The sequence below is a fragment of the Hyperolius riggenbachi genome, chromosome 5, assembly GCF_040937935.1.
Source record: "Hyperolius riggenbachi isolate aHypRig1 chromosome 5, aHypRig1.pri, whole genome shotgun sequence".
NCBI lineage: Eukaryota > Metazoa > Chordata > Amphibia > Anura > Hyperoliidae > Hyperolius > Hyperolius riggenbachi.
This window is the reverse complement of record NC_090650.1, coordinates 63681450-63701536: the sequence shown is the minus strand read 5'-3', so window position 1 is coordinate 63701536 and position 20087 is coordinate 63681450.

Genomic DNA, 20087 nt, shown 5'->3' with positions numbered 1-20087 from the left:
CACATATGGTTATTGAAGCTGGAGGGGAGAGCCCGAGGTGAGGGAGGGGGGGGACCGCACCCCCTCCCCGCCGAGTGTGGCCATAGCTTTCCCCTCATGCTGCGACCCCTCCAGCCCCCCAAAACGGCCCTGAGCGGGCCCCCCCCGCGGGCGCATGGGCTGCAGCCCCTATTGTTACGCCCATGTCTGTTGCTACTCCCACCAGTGTCCCTCTTGACCCCCCCCCCCCCCAGCTCGGCAGCCAGGGCCTAATAGTCTTGCCAGTAGATGGGATGGAGGGTCAGGCCTCTAATGGTTTATGGGTGAGCAGGTGAGTTATTGGCACTGATACCCGCTGATCCTTGCAGCTCTAAAGGTGCCCATACGTCTACCGATTTTGGTGGCCGATTGACCAATAGAACTCTTTCTGATCTAATCTGATCGGAGAGAGATCTGTTGGCCGCATTAACTGCAGGCCGATTCCAAATCTTTCAGCAATCGGCCTTGTGACACCGCCTCATTGCTCTCTCCCCCTGGCCACTGTTTGCCCTAGTGTACATGTATTCCCCAGTGCCCCATGCATAAATACTTTACCTCTTCGCCACCCACACTGTATCTGGACTCCTCTTCTGTGTTCGCATCCCACGTGCTTGCTGTCCCCCACGTGGGGCTTGAAACCCGGAAGAGGAGTCACGCTCCCGTAGCCATTTATCGCCTGCGCAGTAGGGCACGGGAGCATGATAGGGTGTGCACCATCAGGTTGTGCATGCGCAGTACACCCTGGATTGGAGGACTTTTACAGAAGATCCAGGAGTCGGAGGAGGACAGCGAGGGAGCAATAAGCCTGGAGGGGGCTGTAGGAAGACACAGGTATGTATAATTTTTCTCTCGCCTCCCTGTCTCAGGTTCTCCATAAGGTTAGAGAGAGTGATTGCTTTGTCAGCGGAAGCCACCCTACTGGCTCATGACTTATGGCTTCAGAATGACTGGGATGGAAGGAGTGAGCAGGCAGCTAAAAGGTTGCTGAGTAGTGATCTATAAGCAGATCCAGCATGAATTTTAGTTTTATCTTTTCCCCCCCAATTTTTTTTCCTACAAAAATTTTCCTTTTTAAATAATGTGTCTGATTTGGGTTTTAAAGATCAGCCTCCCCCTAGTGATGATGATCCTTGGCTTTGGTGTGAGCCGGGATGACGCCCACTCATTGTTTCTTCCTCTACGCCTCTGGTGGGCTGATACCAGCATGCCAATTCTTTATTCCAGCCAACTGCTGCAGGCAGTACAAGGCCAAGTAATGGTGTCACTCCCCCCATGGATTCCCTCTAATGTAGAATAAACAAATAACTGGGTAACCTAGCTGAGAGAGAGAGAGAGTGACCTCATTGCTATAGCTGTGAGGGAGGGATGTGGACACAAACCCCTGTGGGAGGTCTCACCACTGGTGCCTCCAAATGATATAATGAGCAGGAAGACCATTTAATCCGCTGTTGTATTTTCTAGGTGGGACGTCCTTTAATAGTTTATCTTTCGGTTAATCTCCTCCTGACCACTCCGTGAGTCCTTTTTGCAAGGAAACAGATGTGTGAGCACAACAGTCTCTCCCTGCAAGCAGTCAGGAGCACAGGTGCGTGAGGGGAGCCGCTGAATACGCTTCTCTCCTTTATGACACTGGCATTTTACATTCCGCCGCATGCATTTTCTGTGATTACCAAGGCAATTTCCACTGAGACACTGAAGAATATGAATTTCTGCTGCTAAAAAAATGAGGGGTGAATTTGACTTTCGATAGCAAAGCAGCTGTGACAACTGACTGAATAAAGACAAAGTAAAATGTGATAGTAGAAGAAGCAGACTGGCAAAATCCATTAGCATGACTTCATTTTGGACTGGAACAATCCCAGCCATTGACCCGAGGTCAGGTGACATCATCCTCAGAGAGCAATGACGATCGCTCATTACACCATAGCTTTCTATACTTTTCATAGTGAACCAGGGACTCATCTCTGCCATCCCCCCCCCCCCCCCCCCCCCATCCCTTTCCTTTTTTGTGTTTCATTCCTCTTCTGAATATCTACTGTGATAGCCGGCCCTGAAGTGATAGCTGATTTAAAGGTACACTCCATCGAAATGTTTCTTTTTAAGTTTAACTTAGCAAGAGTAATGAATATACTTAGAGAATTATCATTATTACCATCTCTGGCCAGAATTTGCTGTACAGCTGCAATATTGCTTTATAAGGATCCCTGGCAAAAAATACCTCTGGTTTGCACTGATAAAAATAATTTTTAAAAAAGTGACGTGGGGTCGCCCCTCCGAAGTCTCTTTAACCCTTTGTCACCCATGCAGGCTGTTATAGCCAGAATGCAAAGCCTGGACTGCGTGGGGTTCCACAGCCTGAGCTATACCAGCCGACATGGTCCATGGTATGGGGGGGGGGGGGGGTTGTGGAAGAGCTTCCCCCTTTCCCCCACAGCCCGTGTCCAATACATGCACAAGGGGTTCCTCCCCACCTCCAATGCCCAGGAGGAGAGTAGGGGCAACTAACCACATGCCTGTGGGGGTAGGCCTGGGAGGGGGGATCAAGTTGGCAGGGGAGGGGAAAGGGCACCCCAGATGCTGACCCCCTCCCCAGGTGAAATGAGTATAAGAGTACTGAAGTACCCCTTCGCCATTTGCACAAAGAGTTAAATAAAAAAAAAATGCAACCATGAAAAAAGTCCTTTATTATTCTATATTAACCATAAATACTTACCTTTGGTTGCTCCTACGAAAGGAGGGGTTACCAGTGAGGCAGTGCAGAGGTGGCCAGGGGTGCTGTGGGTGCCCTGTGTGCCAGTGGGGGTGAGCACAATAGTGTATAAGGCAGCGAGGAGAGTGGAGGCCGGGGCGCAGGAAGAGCAGCAGATGCTGCACTGTGGGGCTTGCTATACTAAGTCCTTTTACAGCAATATTACAGCAATCTTGTATCAGGCCCAAAACGTCCCTATATGTTGTATCAGGCCCAAAACATCCTTACAGGAATCTTCCTTATAGCAATTACATTGCTGTAATATTGCTGTAAAGGGATCCTTGGTGAATATACCTATGGTTTGCACTAATAAAAATATAATGAAAAAAAAAACATATCGCGTGTTCCCTCTTTGAAGCCTCTGTATCCCTTTGCCACCCATGTAGGCTGACGTAGCCTGAATGCAAAGCACAGACTGTGTGGAGCTCCGCAGCCTGAGCTATACCAACCCACATGGTCCATGGAATGGGGGGCTCTGGAAGAGGGGTCGGCAAAACCTCCCTATCTCCCCCTGAGCCCTTGTCCAATCGATGGTCAACGGGCTCTTCCCTACCACCGGTGCCCAGGAGGAGAGTGGGGGTAACTACACATGCCTGTGGGTGTAGGCCCTGGGAGGGGGAGGGTTCATGGTGGCATCTGGGGATTCCATTTAACAAAGGGACCCCCAGATCCCCTTCCCAGGTTAAATGGGTATAGGGGTACTGAAGATCATCTTTGATATTCAAATGCATTGATGTTCCACCGAGTTTCCAGGCGTTTTTTTTTAGTGGTAGTATATTTTATGCTATAAATAATTTTTTAGAGCAAAGAAGAAATTCTGAGTTTCATACCAGTTTAAGCACATCTTTGACATAGATTTTCTTTAAATCCTTGGACACTGGCCATGCACTTTAAAGAGGTATTGCCAGCTACAAAATCAAATTCCATTTACCCACTGCTCTGTGTTTAATATGCAACCTGCAACCTTACCCTGCATTGCAAGCACTCAAATCTATTCAGAAATGTTTCTGCTCTAATAAATCTTTTCTTAGTCAGCCTGGCTCTATTTTTGCCATTGCCAACAAGAATGAATCTTGCCATCACCCCTCCCACATTCCTGCTCCTCACTGATTGGCTGAAGGCAGGTCAGTGAACTGCTGAAATACGATCTATGCTGTACTCACATGTGTTTACAAAGCAAGCTAGCTATGACATTGCAGTTTCTAGGAGAAAAAAAACTTAAGGGAGGAAATGACAGCTGGATTGACTTCTGTCAGAGGGAATCAAGATGGAAAATGCCAGGAACAGAATTCTCTTTATTCACTACATCAAATTCACTTAAATCAAAACGCGGACAGTGCAATTCATCGGTTATGTAAGTAGAACAAGTAGTTTCTGCGGAATGCGAAAGTTTGGGCAACCTTGTTAATGGTCATAATTTTCCTGTACAAATTGTTAATTGTTACAATAAAAAATGTCAGTTAAATATATCATATAGGAGACACACACAGTGATATTTGAGAAGTGAAATTATGTTTACTGGATTTACAGAAAGTGTGCAATAATTGTGTAAACAAAATTAGACAGGTGCATAAACTTGGGCACCACAAAAAAGAAATGAAATCAATATTTAGTAGATCCTCCTTTTGCAGAAATTACAGCCTCTAAATGCTTCCTGCAGGTTCCAATGAGAGTCTGGATTTTGGTTGAAGGTATTTTGGACCATTCCTCTTTACAAAACATCTCTAGTTCATCCAGGATTGAGGGCTTCCGTGCATGGACAGCTCTCTTACACCTAACGCTTTGTCACTGTGATCGAATCTGCTGTGAAATCATTGCGCAAACGCTGAAGGAACGATCAATTTCCGTCCAAAATCAATCGTCCGTGCGGAAGATTTTGCTCGATCGTCAGCGGGTCGAGAGTGCGTCGATAGCGGTGTTCGAATGTCTGACGACCGACGCTAGCGGCTATCCATTACCTGCTCCGCCGACGCGTACCCCCGCTGTCACCGCTGCTCCTTCTCTGCTGGGCTCCGGGTTCCGGACCAGCTGGCTTCACTTACTTCCTTTCCCGACAGGAAGTTTAAACAGTAGAGCGCCCTCTACTGTTTAAACTTCCCCGGACAGGAAGAAATGAAGCCAGCCGGTCGGAACCCAGCGGAGAAGGAGCAGCGGTGACAGCGGGGACTCGCGCCAGCCGGATCAGGTAATGTATAGCTGGCGGGGGGCGGCGGCAGCTCCACAGATGGTGAATCAATTTCATGCTGAAATCGATTCACAATGTGTTTGCAGTAAAGGCAGCCATACGATCCCTCTCTGATCAGATTCAATCAGAGATGGATCTATCTGTTGGTCGATCTGATGGCAAATCGACCAGTGTATGCCCACCTTAACTCACACCACAGATTTTCAACTATATTCAGGTCTAGGGACTGAAATGACCATTCCAGAACGTTGTACTGGTTCCTCTGCATGAATGCCTTAGTGGATTTTGAGCACTGTTTAGGGTCGTTGTCTTGTTGAAAGATCCAGCCCCGGCGCAGCTTCAGCTTTGTCACTGATTCCTGGACATTAGTCTCCATAATCTGCTGAAACTGAGAGGAATCCAAGCGTCCCTCAACTTTGACAAGATTCCCAGTCCCTGCACTGGCCACACAGCCCCACAGCATGATGGAACCACCACTATATTTTACTGTAGGTAGCAGGTGTTTTTCTTGGAATGCTGTTTTCTTTTTCCTCCATTATTATTATTATTATTTTTGATTTATATAGTGCCAGCATCTTCTGTGGCGCTGTACAATAGCATACAAGGTATAACAATACAGAGTATACGATACAACACTTGATACAAGACAAGAGGGTATAACAGCTAAAGCAGTGAACAAATTAACTACATGTTTTTACAAAAGGTGATGGGTATGTACACCCATTACACAGCATTGTGAGACAAAAGGGGAAGAGAGCCCTGGCCAGAAGGCCTTACAGTCTAAACATTTAAGGTATAGGGCAGTAGGTAAAGGGAAGCTGTGTGTGGAGTGGTAGAAATGGTGGTTAGTGGGCAGGGTCCTAGGTCCATACATAACGCCCCTTGTTATGCCCATATAACTCAATTTTAGTTTCATCAGTCCATAGCACCTTATTCCAAAATGAAGCTGGCTTGTCCAAATGTGCTTTAGCATACCTCAAGCAGCTTTGTTTGTGCTGTGGGCAGAAAAAATGCTTCTTCCGCATCACTCTCGCATACAGCATCTCCTTGTGTAAAGTGCGCGGAATGGTTGAACGATGCACAATGACTCCATCTGCAGCAAGATGATGTTGTAGGTCTTCGGTGCTGTCTGTGGGTTGAATCTGACTGTTCTCACCATTCTTCGTTTCTGTCTATCCAAGATTTTTCTTGGTCTGCCACTTCAAGCCTTAACTTGAACTGAGCCTGTGGTCTTCCAATTCCTCAATATGTTTCTAACTGTGGAAACAGACAGCTGAGATCTCTGAGACAGCATTCTGTATCCTTCCCCTAAATCATGAGGGTGAACAATCTTTGTCTTCAGGTCATTTGAGAGTTGTTTTGAGACCCCCATGTTGCTACTCTTCAAAGAAAATTAAAAGTGGTGGGAAACTTACAATTGACCCCCTTAAATACTCTTTCTCATAACTGGATTTGCCTGTGTATGTAAATCAGGGGTCACTGAGCTTACCAAGCCAATTTGAGTTCCAATAATTAGTTCTAAAGGTTTTGGAATCAATAAAATGACAAAATGCCCAAATGTATGCACCTGCCTAATTTTGTTTAAACAATTATTGCACACTTTCTGTAAATCCAATAAACTTAATTTCACTTCTCAAATATCACTGTGTCTGTCTCCTATATGATATATTTAACTGACATTTTTTATCGTAACAACCAACAATTTATACAGGAAAATCATGATGATTAACAAAGTTGCCCAAACTTTCGCATCCAACTGTATCTACTTATATACCGTATTTTTCGCCGTATAAGACGCTCCGGCATATAAGACGCACCCAGATTTAGAGGGCAAAAATCAGGAAAAAAAGAAAAAACTAAACCTAGGTGTGTCTATGATGCAGGGGTGTCTTAAGGACTTTTTACCTCCCCCTTTCCAGTTACATTACATACTATTACACCACATATGGGGACAGTGTTATGTGCTGTGTCCCCCTGTGCCTGCTGTGTCCCCCTGTGCTGTGTCTCCCTGTGCCTGCTGTGTCCCCCTGTGCCTGCTGTGTCCCCCTGTGCCTGCTGTGTCCCCCTGTTCTGCCTGCTGTGTCCCCCTGTGCCTGCTGTGTCCCCCTGTTCTGCCTGCCGTGTCCCCCTGTTCTGCCTGCAGCCCCCTGTGCCAGTGTCCCCCGTCCCCCTGTTGTGGCAGTGTCCCCCTGTTGTGGCAGTGTCCCTCTGTTGTGCCAGTGTCCCCCTGTGGCAGTGTCCCCTATTGTGCCAGTGTCCCCTGTGGCAGTGTCCCCCTGTTGTGGCAATGTCCCCCTGTTGTGCCAGTGTCCCCCTGTTGTGGCAGTGTCCCCCTGTTGTAGCAGTGTCCCCTGTGGTAGCATCCCCTGTGCCTGTGGCCCCGTTGTCCGTGTGTCCTCCAGTGCCGGTGTCCCCCTGTGCAGGTAGTGTGAGTACACATACATTACCTGCTCCTGCCGCCGCGCTCCTGGCTCCCCGATCCTCTTCTTCCATCTACCGCTGCCCGCTGCTGCCCCCGCCGAACATCGCTGGCCGGTCTTAGTTGCATGGATACGCTATCAGCACACCACGTGCCGGGGTCACGCATGCCGCCGAACAACGCTGGCCGGTCCTAATTATCCGCGCAGGGATACGCTATCAGCGTGCGCCGGGTCACACATGCGTACGCGTGACCCCGGCGCATGTGGTGTGCTGATAGTGTATCCCTGCACGGCTAATTAGGACCGGCCAGCGTTCGGCGGCATGCGTGACCCCGGCACGTGGTGTGCTGATAGCGTATCCCTGCGGCTAATTAAGACCGGCCAGCGATGTTCGGCGGGGGCAGCAGCGGGCAGCGGTAGATGGAAGAAGAGGATCGGGGAGCCAGGATTGGAGCCAGGAGCGCGGCGGCAGGAGCAGGTAATGTATATAGTGCTTCCCTGCGCACCTCTGCATCCCGAAATCCGTACCTTCGCCGCGTAAGACGCACCCACTTTTCCCCCAACATTTTGGGGAAGAAAAAGTGCGTCTTATACGGCGAAAAATACGGTATGTGCTTTTTCCCCTGGGATAGTATGGCTGCCCCTGCTGCTTTAAAGTGGACCTGAACTCTTGTACAGGACTGAAGAAATACATAGGGAAATGCACCCTGTATGTATTTAGAGAGTTTAGCCTGTTTAATTCCCCCTCATTTGTGTCTAATCACAAGTTGTAATCTGATCTCCCCCCGTGTCACATGTCTGTCTATGGCAGCGATGGCAGATAAGGCCATTGAAAGCACAGGGTGTTTACAATATGGCTGCTTCCACGAATCGGGAAGTAGACACACTACAGATTTATTGCAGGATTTGTATAAGCTGTAACAAAGAAATGTTTTTTGGTTTCAAGGTTATTATGCTGTTGTGTATCTTTTAGAGCAGAGAGGACATTCTGAGTTCAGGTCCACTTTAACAGAAAAACTATTTGGCTATTCTATAAGAATAAAACAGTTGAACTGGAATATAGGGAGTTGTCAGGGCTACATTTCTACAGTGCAGGAAGGGAATGTTTTCTCCATTCTATGAAATGTTTAAAAATTAATCTCACGGTGAAAATTCCACGGACTGTTCAAGTGTGAATATGGAAAGTGAAGTAAAAAAAATATTAAGTATGCATCTTCTTCCCCATTAATAATGGATGTGTGGCATTCACAGCATCATTCCATTTTCCGTATTAAGTAACAACTATGTGCCCTTCTTCCCGAGTGTTAATTCCTCTCTTATTAGCTATGCGCTCTGCAGATTATCCTTCTATCCGCCCCACGCCTCCCAGCACTATTGAGTTTTTTCACTTTAAGGAATCAAAGCCCGGCCGTGGTTAGCAGTATAGCATTACGGGGAAATGGATGGAGCGATCCTTGCTTAATTAGCCTGAACATCATCAATCTGAAACACTTAAAAGCTGCAAAGGAAACAGATCTATCCATTTAAAACCAACACTACATCAAAACCAATCACCGGGGACTTTCTAAAAAGGCACTTTGCGCTATTTCCACGAAAAATGTTGACAAGACTACAATAAACAGCTGCGTGATGTACGAAGCATTCGGTGGAGTGTTTTTTTCTTCTTGATTTGTGAAAAAAAATAGAAATATTTGTATATTTTATGTAGAAAAAAATGTTATCTAAACAAAACATATAAGTGTATTATTATTGTGTTTTGTTTTGTTTTTAAATAAGGTATATACATTTTTACTTACTGCATATCTCTTAACCACTTTGGTACCAGTGGTCTCTCGCTCCTTAAAGGGAACCTGAAGTAAGTAAAATGATTTAACATAAACACATGACGTAGTTGCAAATGAATATTACATACTAACCTCACCCTCAGTTCCTCTCAGAGGCTCACCATTTTCTTCTTACAGTAATCCCTTCCAGCTCTGACAATATTTTATCAGAACTGAAATATACCAGTTCCTGTCAGTTATATATAAGCAGTTGTCAGTTACAACTGAATGTGCAAGGTAATGTCCATGTTTCCCTATGGCTCAAGTGGGTGATATTACAGTTTTACAGTGTGCTGCCCAGGAAGCTGTTATGGGGTAATGGACATTTTTAAAATGGAGGACAGAGAATTCCATTGATCACAGTGGACAAATGGGACGCAGGAGAGGAGAAAGAGATTGAGGAGTAGACTACACAGGAGGTAAGTATGACCTGTGTATGGTTAATTTGACTATTTATTTTCAGTTCAGCTTCTCTTTAAGGACCCAACGACGACATGCTGCACGAATTTGCTGCTAGCGCCAAACGTGCTACTCTCCTGCCTCCGAAGCCCACTCCCCCTGTCATCGCTATGACGGCAGAGCTCTGTGAGCTGGTCAGGAGCTGATTTCATTGGCTCCTGACCCTCTGATCAAAGTAAGCCAATGAGTTTGGCTCACAGTGATCATGGGGTCAGGAGCCAATGAAATAGGCTCCTGACCAGCTCACAGAGCTCTGCCGTCATACTGATGGCATGGGGAGAGAGCGACGCGATCAGTGGTAGCGCACAGTGAGGAAGTTAAAATCTACACCCTGGCAGGAATAAGCTGCCATAAACAGGGCTGGATTTGTACTCTTTACTGCCCAAGGTCACTGTTATAAGCCGCCCTCCTTCAGTATAGGTAGCCAGTTGACCCTCCCCTCCTCCCTCCAGTATAGGTAGCCAGATGATCCCTTCCCCCTTTCCCTCCAGTAAAGGTAGCCAGATGATTCCGTTAATCCCTCCTTGTTCCACCCACTTTCAGTATGGGTAGCCAGCTCGCCTTCACACAGCAGCAGCCATCAGTGTCACTAATTTCTCCACTCGTCTCCGGTGCAGAAGCTTCCTCTTCCTTTCCATCTCCAATGCTGCCCAAATCAATAGCCACCAGCCACAATGCAAACGTGCACAGAGAGCAAGGTGGATGCTACACAGGCAAATAGGGCCCATTTCCACTATGTACTGATACACAGCATTTCCCCGCATCCCAGCTGGACAGGGAAAAGCTGACAATTCTGTACAATGCCATCCAGAACGCATCCTGGCGCGTTTCTGGATGGCATGCAGCATGCATCCAGATCCCCATAGCTGTGAATGGCACGTCTACAGGGATTCGGATGCGTACTAGCATCTCTGTAAGAGCCGGTGTGCAAACCGCAAGACACACACCGGCTCAGTGGAGACCAGCCCATAAGTATAAACAAGAACGGGACCTCAATAAAGTATGTGGCAATGTTGCTATCAGTAGTAACTGTACTCATTGAGCACTCTATATACTCTACTAATACTCTGAAGACAGTCCTTTTAATCTTACTGCTCACCATGGCTGGATTTCTGGAAAGGCCATAAAGGCCCTGGCCTTGGGCGGCTGCATGTCAAGGGGCACATGGACTTGAAGGAGTGGTTACTACATATGAAAGAGGAGGGTAAAAATGGGGAGCAACACATGAAAAAGGAAACTGATGCTCAAGGAACCTGTACATGAAAGAAAGAAAGGGATTGCTGTACATGGATGATACACATGGAAGAGGGGGCTGCACATGGAATGGGAGAGGTTGCTGTACATGGATGATACACATGGAAGAGGGGGCTGCACATGGAATGGGAGAGGTTGCTGTACATGGATGATACACATGGAAGAGGGGGCTGCACATGGAATGGGAGAGGTTGCTGTACCTGGATGATACACATGGAAGAGGGGGCTGCACATGGAATGGGAGGGGCGCTGCAGCACAACAAAGGGTAGTCACAACATAATTGGCCTAGGGGCATGAAAAGTATAAATCCGGCCTTGCTGCTCACTTACTTGTGGCATGGATTCCACAGAGTTCCATCCACTGCAGGATAGTCGACTGCACATTCTTGCTGTGAGGTTTCCGGTTGTACTACATCCTAAAGCAGCACAGGCCTGGACTGCTGACACAAGACTGGTTGGATCCATTGATTCATGCTGCTGGGGCCACATTCTGACCCCGACATCTGTGTGGCTCAGCAGGAATAAACTAATCAGATTAAGTTCATTTTTCTGTCTTTAGCTGTCCAGTTTTGATGAGCCTGTGCTTGATAACGCCTCAACTTTCTGTTCTTGCCTGAAAAGTAGGAGAACCTGAAACAATTCATCACTCTCGCCTTGCAGAATGGGTCCCCAGTTCAAGTCCCAGCCAGGGCACTATAAGCACTGAGTTTGTATGCATATCTCCCAACTTTCTGAGATGAGAAAGAGGGACACTTAAGCCACGCGCCTGCCACACCCACTGACCACGCCCCATCACTCCCCTAGTCACGCATACCAAAAAAATTTCATAAGAAAAATATGTTGTTTTATAATTGAAACCACACTGGTCCTCTCTATCCTGTTTCATTTTCCTTCATATTAACATTTTATTAAATGAGTAATATATCTATTTAAAGGATGGGAATAAAGTTTAGATTCAATCAAACACATTTTTAGTAGAGAAATATATATATTTACATAGAAAGACAAAGTCCTGAAAGAGAGACAAATGAGGAGGAAAGAGGGACAGAGGGACAGGGCTCTCAAAGAGGGACTGTCCTTCCAAAAGAGGGACTGTTGGGAGCTATGTTTGTATGTACTCCACATGTCTGTGTGAGTTTCCTCTGGCCACTCTAGTTGCCTCCTACATCACAAAACCATACAGATATGTTAATTGGATTCCCCCTAAAACTGTCCCTAGACTACGATCGACGTATGACTTTAGTAGGAATAGATTGTGAGCCCCTGTGAGGGACAGTTAGTGACAAGACTACTAGTGTGGAAAGCACTGAGGAAGATGCTGGCACTGTATAAATACTAAAGGTTAACAAAATACCAGTAATAATGACATTACTAAAAAGCTTCAAGACAACTTAAAGGGGCACTTAAACAGCTACATTTTAGTATCCCACTGTAAAGTGCAGTGGAATTACTTTCTTCCTATGTAGCTGGCACTTATCATAGTGGTCCATTAATTGGGATAGGAGCAGCAGCAGTCATGTGAATGCCACAACGCCAGGAATAAAGAAGGGAAGGGGGAAAGGCTTGTCCCAGCAATGTAGAAGAACAGCCCCATCCCAAACACCCCTTCCCCCGCACACACTCAGGCCAGTCCACCCCCTTTTCTTGTCCCCTATGGGTGAGCGCTGAGTGACCACGCCTCCTGCATCCTGCTTGGGTGGGGTGGTAAGCGGTATCTCAGCTACACCTCCACTCCCATAATGCAATGCATCGCAGCAGACCAAAAATATCTCTCTCATGTGGAACTTCTGCCACTGTACCAATAAAATATATTTGCGAACTTTTGTGTAAAGTGCTTTTAATAATTCAGTGGGAAGGGAAGTGAGAAAAGTTTACAGTAATTAGAAGATAAAAATCACAGGACAGAAGCTTTAAAGTGGACCAGGACAGAACTTCCTCTCTGCTCTAAAAGATTAGCAACAGTATAATAACCTTAAAGCACATCTGAGATGAAAAACTAGCTATAACAAGTAACTTTTCTATATATCTTATCTAAAGTTCTAGCAAACAGCTTCAACAGTATATGATTATTTCTTCCTGTGATACAATGAGAGCGGCCATGTTCTGTTTGTCACATAACACACAGGCAAGCTGATCTGTATCTCCAGCTCTCAGCCTGTGAAAACTTCACGCCCCTCTCCTCCTCCCCTCTGCCTCTGAAATCCCTGGCTAGTAACCTCTTCCTGCCCAGACTGAGCTCCCATAAGCCCTTGCTACTAAGGCTCATAGTGCCAAGGCACTCTGGAGAAGCTGTGAGTGAGGCTTGTTCAGTTTATTGGGAATTAAAATATTAAAACAAAAAAAGTATTTGGCTTGAGGAATGCCCTATAAACTACAGTGGGATGCACAATTTTGGGCAACCTTGTTAATCGTAATGATTTTCCTGTATAAATCGTTGGTTGTTCCAATAAAAAATGTCAGTTAAATATATCATATAGGAGACACACACAGTGATATTTGAGAAGTGAAATGAAGTTTATTGGATTTACAGAAAGTGCACGATAATTGTTTAAATAAAATTAGGCAGGTGCATACATTTGGGCACTGCTGTCATTTTATTGATTCCAAAACCTTTAGAAATAATTATTGGAACTTTGGCTTGGTAAGCTCAATGACCCCTGACCTACATACACAGATGAATCCAATTATGTGAAAGAGTGTTTAAGGGAGTCAATTGTAAGTTTTCCACCTCTTTTAATTTTCTCTGAAGAGTAGCAACATGGGTTTCTCAAAACAACTCTCAAATTACCTGAAAACAAAGATTGTTTACCATCACGGTTTAGCGGAAGGATACAGAAAGCTGTCTCAGAGATTTCAGCTGTCTGTTTCCACAGTAAGGAACATATTGAGGTAATGGAAGACCACAGGCTCAGTTCAAGTTAAGGCTCGAAGTGGCAGACCAAGAAAAGTCTCGGATAGACAGCAGCGACAAATGCGGAAAACAGTCAGAGTCAACCCACAGACCAGCACCAAAGACCTACAACATCATCTTGCTGCAGATGGAGTCACTGTGCATCGTTCAACAATTCGGCGCACTTTGCATCACTCTCACATACACTCTCACTTCAACTAGAATCCAGACTCGCATTGGAACCTACAGGAAACGTGTAGTGGCTGTGATTTCTGCAAATGAGGATCTACTAAATATTGATTTGAATTCTTTTATGTAGTACCCAAATTTATGTACCTGCCTAATTTAGTTTAAACAATGATCGCACACTTTCTGTAAATCCAATAAACTTCATTTCACTTCTCAAATATCACTGTGTCTGTCTCCTCTATGATATATTTAACTGACATTTTTTATCGTAACAACCAACGATTTATACAGGAAAATCATTACGATTAACAAGGTTGCCCAAACTTTCACATCCCATGAAAGGAACATAGTTATGCAATGAGTAAAAGTTTATCTCGGACCCATTTTAAAAAACAACACAATTCTTTGTTACAGCTTACAGAACTCCTGCAAAAAATCTGCAGTGTTACTACTTCCTGTTTTCATGGAAGCAGACAAAGGGTTAGCATGCTGTGTTTACATATTAGCTTGGTGTGCCAGGGACTGCCAAATGTATGTGCTGACACAGCTGAGAGATCAAATTACACTTCAAGATGAGGGGGAATTAGACAGGATGTTCTCTCTAAACACACACAGGGTGCATTTCTCTTTTTTTTTTCTTGTGTCCTGTGTTCAGGTCCACTTTAACCATTTCTGGCCAAGCAAAAGGATTCTGGGAGACTTCTGTACTGTATGCGCTTTTCGTGTTAGTGCTCTGGAGCTGGCCGATAGCAGACTCAATACCGAAAAGCAATATGTGTTTCCACACAGAACAGCCATGGAAACAGACAGTACAGGAAACAGCAATGGCCTTTTAGGAATAAAGAATAATGAAAAATAATGGGGAAAACGACTGCAAATATGCAGCCCCTTCCTATGTGAAACTTCAGTTAATTGCCCTTAGCACGAAAATATTAATCATTCACAGCCTTTTGATAGAGCCACTTTTCCGTGAATGACACAAAGCTGGACGGTTATGTGAAAGAAAGCCTTTGTCTGCAGCCCGAGCGAGTCAACAGGCTGCTATTCTGCTTCCTTCAAAACCCGCTACCAGAAACTGCCGGAATGTTCGCAACGACATATTTCAGCTGAATAAAATATCAAGGGTGCATTTGTCAGAGTTTGTTTTCGTCTTAAGGCAGATGGCAATTTTTAGGACACCGAACGCCTGCCAAGAGTATATGCTATTTCGGTTTCCGCAGTTGATTGACACTCTTTTAGCAAAACTATGCAGTACATAAAATAGAAACTATGCAAAGAAGGGAAGAAGAGCATAAAGAAGACACAGAAAGGAATTCACGTGTCTCGGCCCAGACGCCGACATGTGAGGAAATAATGGACAAGGGTAAACAACTGCATCTCAATCAGCCTGTCTCAGTGATGATTAGGTCTCCTCTAACGCTGGAAATATTTTGGCAGTTTGGCATTTGCTTCCAAGGCCGGGTTTTGAATCTTCACTTCAAGTGACTGATGTCAGCGCGGGCTGCTGGATGGCTAATAACACTGCTCTCCGGGAGAAAGTGTGCATGTGCTTCCAATACAAACCTAAAATAACATTTCCTTCGCTTGACTTCATCTCTGCTGTTGAGAGCTGTTGAGAGATAAACTTGTGATAAAGGGCGTAACTAGGGGGAGCAGTCCCTGCGATTGCAGGAGGGCCCAGAGGTGAGGGGGATCCAAATACTAACCTTCCCCTCCCTCTGATACTCCAGATCTGGTGTTTTTGTGGCTACACATGTTATGGGTGTTAAGATCATGATGGCCACACTTGTTTTATGACCCTTGTAAGATGGGCCCCAAGGCTGTGAGGGTCACCGTGGAGGGGCAAGGGGTGAACAATAAGGGATCCCATCAACGTTTTTCTGGGGGGCCCATTATTACTAGTTACGCCCCTGCTTGTGATCAGTGGTGTACTACAAGTCAAATTAAACTGGGGGAGGGGGGGGGTAAGAAGCATCCCAAACAATATACATGGTAGGATAGTCAAAGTCCATCTAAAGGTGGCCACTAACAATCCAATTTTTAGCGAAAAATCATTCGAGTGATCAGATAATTATGATTGGAAGAAAAATTGTTCACTGCACCATCAACGAACCAATCTTTGCTTCCTATCTATCACAACCAACAAGAAAATCCAAATTTTGGTTTGACAAAAATCCAATCGGACAACTACTTTTATAATTGTTTATTGTGCCGATCAACTGAGATTATTTACAACCAATCCGATCAGAATTTCTGATCGCTCGATTTTTTGCTAGAAATTGGACCACTAGTGGCCACCTTTACTGATAACAGAATTTGCTTACCTCAAGGAAGACATACAACCTGCATGAGGCAAACACGTTTTTTAATGGAATGCTTAAAAACAACATGTTTTGCGGGCCTCTGCCCGCTTCTTCAGGTTAAGTAACAGTGTCTTAAAAGAAAACTGCCTGTAGCTTGGAGCACGTGTGCAGACAATACAGTGTTCTTTAAAGAAACTGTTACTTAAAGAGACTCCGTAACAAAAATTGCATCCTGTTTTTTATCATCCTACAAGTTACAAAATCTATTCTAATGTGTTCTGGCTTACTGCAGCACGTTCTACTATCACCATCTCTGTAATAAATCAACTTATCTCTCTCTTGTCAGACTTGTCAGCCTGTGTCTGGAAGGCTGCCAAGTTCTTCAGTGTTGTGGTTCTGTGATGCATCTCCCCCCTCCAGGCCCCTCTCTGCACACTGCCTGTGTATTATTTAAATTAGGGCAGATTCTCTCTGTTCTATTATCTTTTACAAGCTGGATAAATCATCCTCTGAGCTGGCTGGGCTTTCACATACTGATGAATTACATATGGGCAGAGCTGTCTGCACTCTGCAGTAAGAAACAGCCTGACACTTCAGTGGAAGATAGCTGCAGGGGGAAAGAAACACACAAATGATCTCTTGAGATTCAAAAAGGGTGTATACAGCCTGCTTGTGTATGAATGTATTTTCTATGTGTGGACATACTGACTGTACATCAACCTACTTCCTGTTTTGGTGGCCATTTTGTTTGTTTATAAACAAACTTTTTAAAACTGTTTTTAACCACTTTTAATGCGGCGAGGAGCGGCAAAAAAATGTGACAGAGGGTAATAGGAGATGTCCCCTAATGCACTGGTATGTTTACTTTTGTGCGAGTTTAACAATACAGATTCTCTTTAACCTGAAGAAGCAGGCAGAGACCTACAAACATGTTGTTTTTAAGAGTTCCCTTAAAAACATGCAAGTTGATTGTCTTCCTTGAGGTAACTCAATTCTCCTATCTTTTAGAAGGATTTTAACTATCCTACGGTATATATTTTTTGAGGTGCCTTTTTCCTCTTAGTTTATCTTGTGCCCCCCAAACACTTTTTTTAAACACTACACTATATACTGTATGTCTCCTGGGGTCTCTTTTGGAAGGACCTGCGGACTCCTCCAGACACCTCGCTGTACAAGTCATGTAGCGCAACAGCTAAAGTCTGATAAAACGTACAGACCTGGGCGCATGTGGGCATTCATGCCCTCCACCTCCTCTCCCCCATTTACATGAATAGACATGAAGGGATTGCATTGGCCATAACAACTTTACTGACTGTACAGTACTAAAAAAATGTAAGAGGCCTCATGTTTATTATTGCCCGAGGCATCCTTTCACCTAAAACTGTCCCTGACTACCTATTCAGAGGCTACCGCCAGTGAAAACTGCATGATTTATGATTTTTTTTTTAGCAGTTCCAGAGACTGGAGAACAGCAGCAGGTTTAGCTTTACAGAGTGATATAATTTATTGGATAACTTTACAAACTAGAAAAGGCAAAGTTCCAAAACGGTTTCAGAAGTGGATACTTAAAATAAAGCAAAAAACTAAAACCATGCATTAAAGTGTACCCCACACTTAACACCAGGTCCAGATTTACCAATAGGCACTGTCATCTAGTGCCTACTGGCGGCCCAACCGTGGAAGGGGGCTCATTGGCCACCCTAAGTGCTCCCTTTCGCTCTCTCTCTCTTAAGGGCCCTTCCCTTAAGTATACTTCCGGGTGCTCTCACATGCTCCCGCTGGCCAATCCACAAACCCCTTACACGTGATGTAGCGTCATGCGTCAAACTTTACGGATGCACAACTCACGCTGTAATAATGGTCGGCTGCATCCCACGTAGAGGAAGTTGCGTTGCAAAGTGAACGCTTGTGAACGCTCGTCCAGTCTTGCGGGACAACTCACGCTGCCGGCCAGCCTATAGCTGGCCTGCCAGGCTATAGCCAAGCACCTAGCTAAACCACTGGCCACCGTAGCCAAATCCCCAACAACCCCCCCCCCCCCCCCCCGCTAGCCTGAATTTTTAACTCTCCAAAAGCAGAAATCTGGCAGATCACGTTCTCTGTGCTGGCATAGCAACAAATATCATCACAAACTATGGCGGCGCCCACATTACGAGACGCCTGGCACCCATTTTACATGCTTTGGCTTGCAGCTGCCCATAAACACTGATCACCAGATCCAAGGGAGCAGGTGACAGGCGGTGGCCAAGTAAAAGAGCCCTTATTGGGTGTAAACAGACAACTGATTAGAGAGTTACATTGGGGTAAAAATTGTGCAGTTAATGAGTTATAAAGGACAATAAATAAATGACAAAAAGTTGTAGATAACTTTTATTCATTGCCCAAACCAATGAAATTTCACAACATTCTGCCTTCCAATAGTGTTTTTTTAAGAGCTGTGGACATTAAATATCCACCAGAGATTGCCCCAAAATTTTCTTCTTGAATACCCAAGCTGGGTGCCGTATATATAAACACTAGTAAATGAGAGGAATGGGAGAGATCCAGATTGCCTGGGGTTATTTTTCTTGGACTTGCTGGCTTACCCATCAAAAGGGTGGAGTGATATCATATCTTCTGCAGAAATGTAGGACTATCCATGACAAGTCCAGTATGCAACTCATGGAGAAAAATATTATAACCACCCACACACACTTGTTTGTTACTGCTATTTGTGTCCCAGTCTGTGGGAATTTATTTCAGGACAACTCTCTCAAAATTAGACAAGTAATAATAATGAAATCCACATCTGTAAAGTGGGAAAAAGTTCGAACAGCAGTTGTTAAAGGCCACTGAGCAGGGCTGGTGTAATGAAAAATATTGCAAACTTTAATACTTTGCAACTTGAAAAGACTGTGCTTTACTGCACATGTCCGCCTTCTGTCACATTTCCAGACTGTTATTATTTGCAACTACCGGTGTTTACTTTCCTCCGGGGGGGGGGGGGGGTTATTAGTTGCTCACCAGGGGGAAGTTCTTTATTCCTTCCGGGGGGGGGGGGGGGGGTTATTAGTTGCTCACCAGGGGGGAGTTCTTTATTCCCTCCGGGGGGGGGGGGGGTTATTAGTAACACAGCAGAGGAGGGTTCTGTGTGAAAATAGGGTTAGGTTGGGTTGCATTTTCTGATACAAATACATTGAAATCAATGATTAGGTTGCACTTTCTGATGGCTGTAAGAATAAATTATTGCAACCGGTTTCAAAATATTATAAAGTTGCAAACATTTTCACCACACCGAATTACTGACCAAGCAACCCAGGCAATTGATTAGGGCCCAGTGAATGTTATTAAAGTGAACCAGGGGCGTAGCAATAGGGGTTGCAGAGGTAGCGACCGCATCGGGGCCCTTGGGCCAGAGGGGCCCCGAAGGGCCCTCCCTCAACTACAGTATTAGCTCTCTATTGGTTCTGTGCTCATAATAATCATTTGTATAGATACTTTGAATAGTAATAATCCTTCACAAACTGTTCCCCATCCCCTTCTTGCACCTCTGACACTGTAGTTGCCATTGGCAGATTTTGGTGCGCCATATCAATTGTTATGTATAGAGTGCTTGGGGGGCCCCATGTAAAACTTGCATCGGGGCCCACGGCTCCTTAGCTACGCCACTGAAGTGAACTGTGCACCAAATTTGTTATACAAACCTCCTCCTAAGGGAGGTTTATTGTTTGGGCTTCTGGGGGTGCAGCAGGCATTTAGTTATTTACAGGAGGATGCTCAGTAGACCCCAAACCCATCTATATGGAGGCCTCCATTTT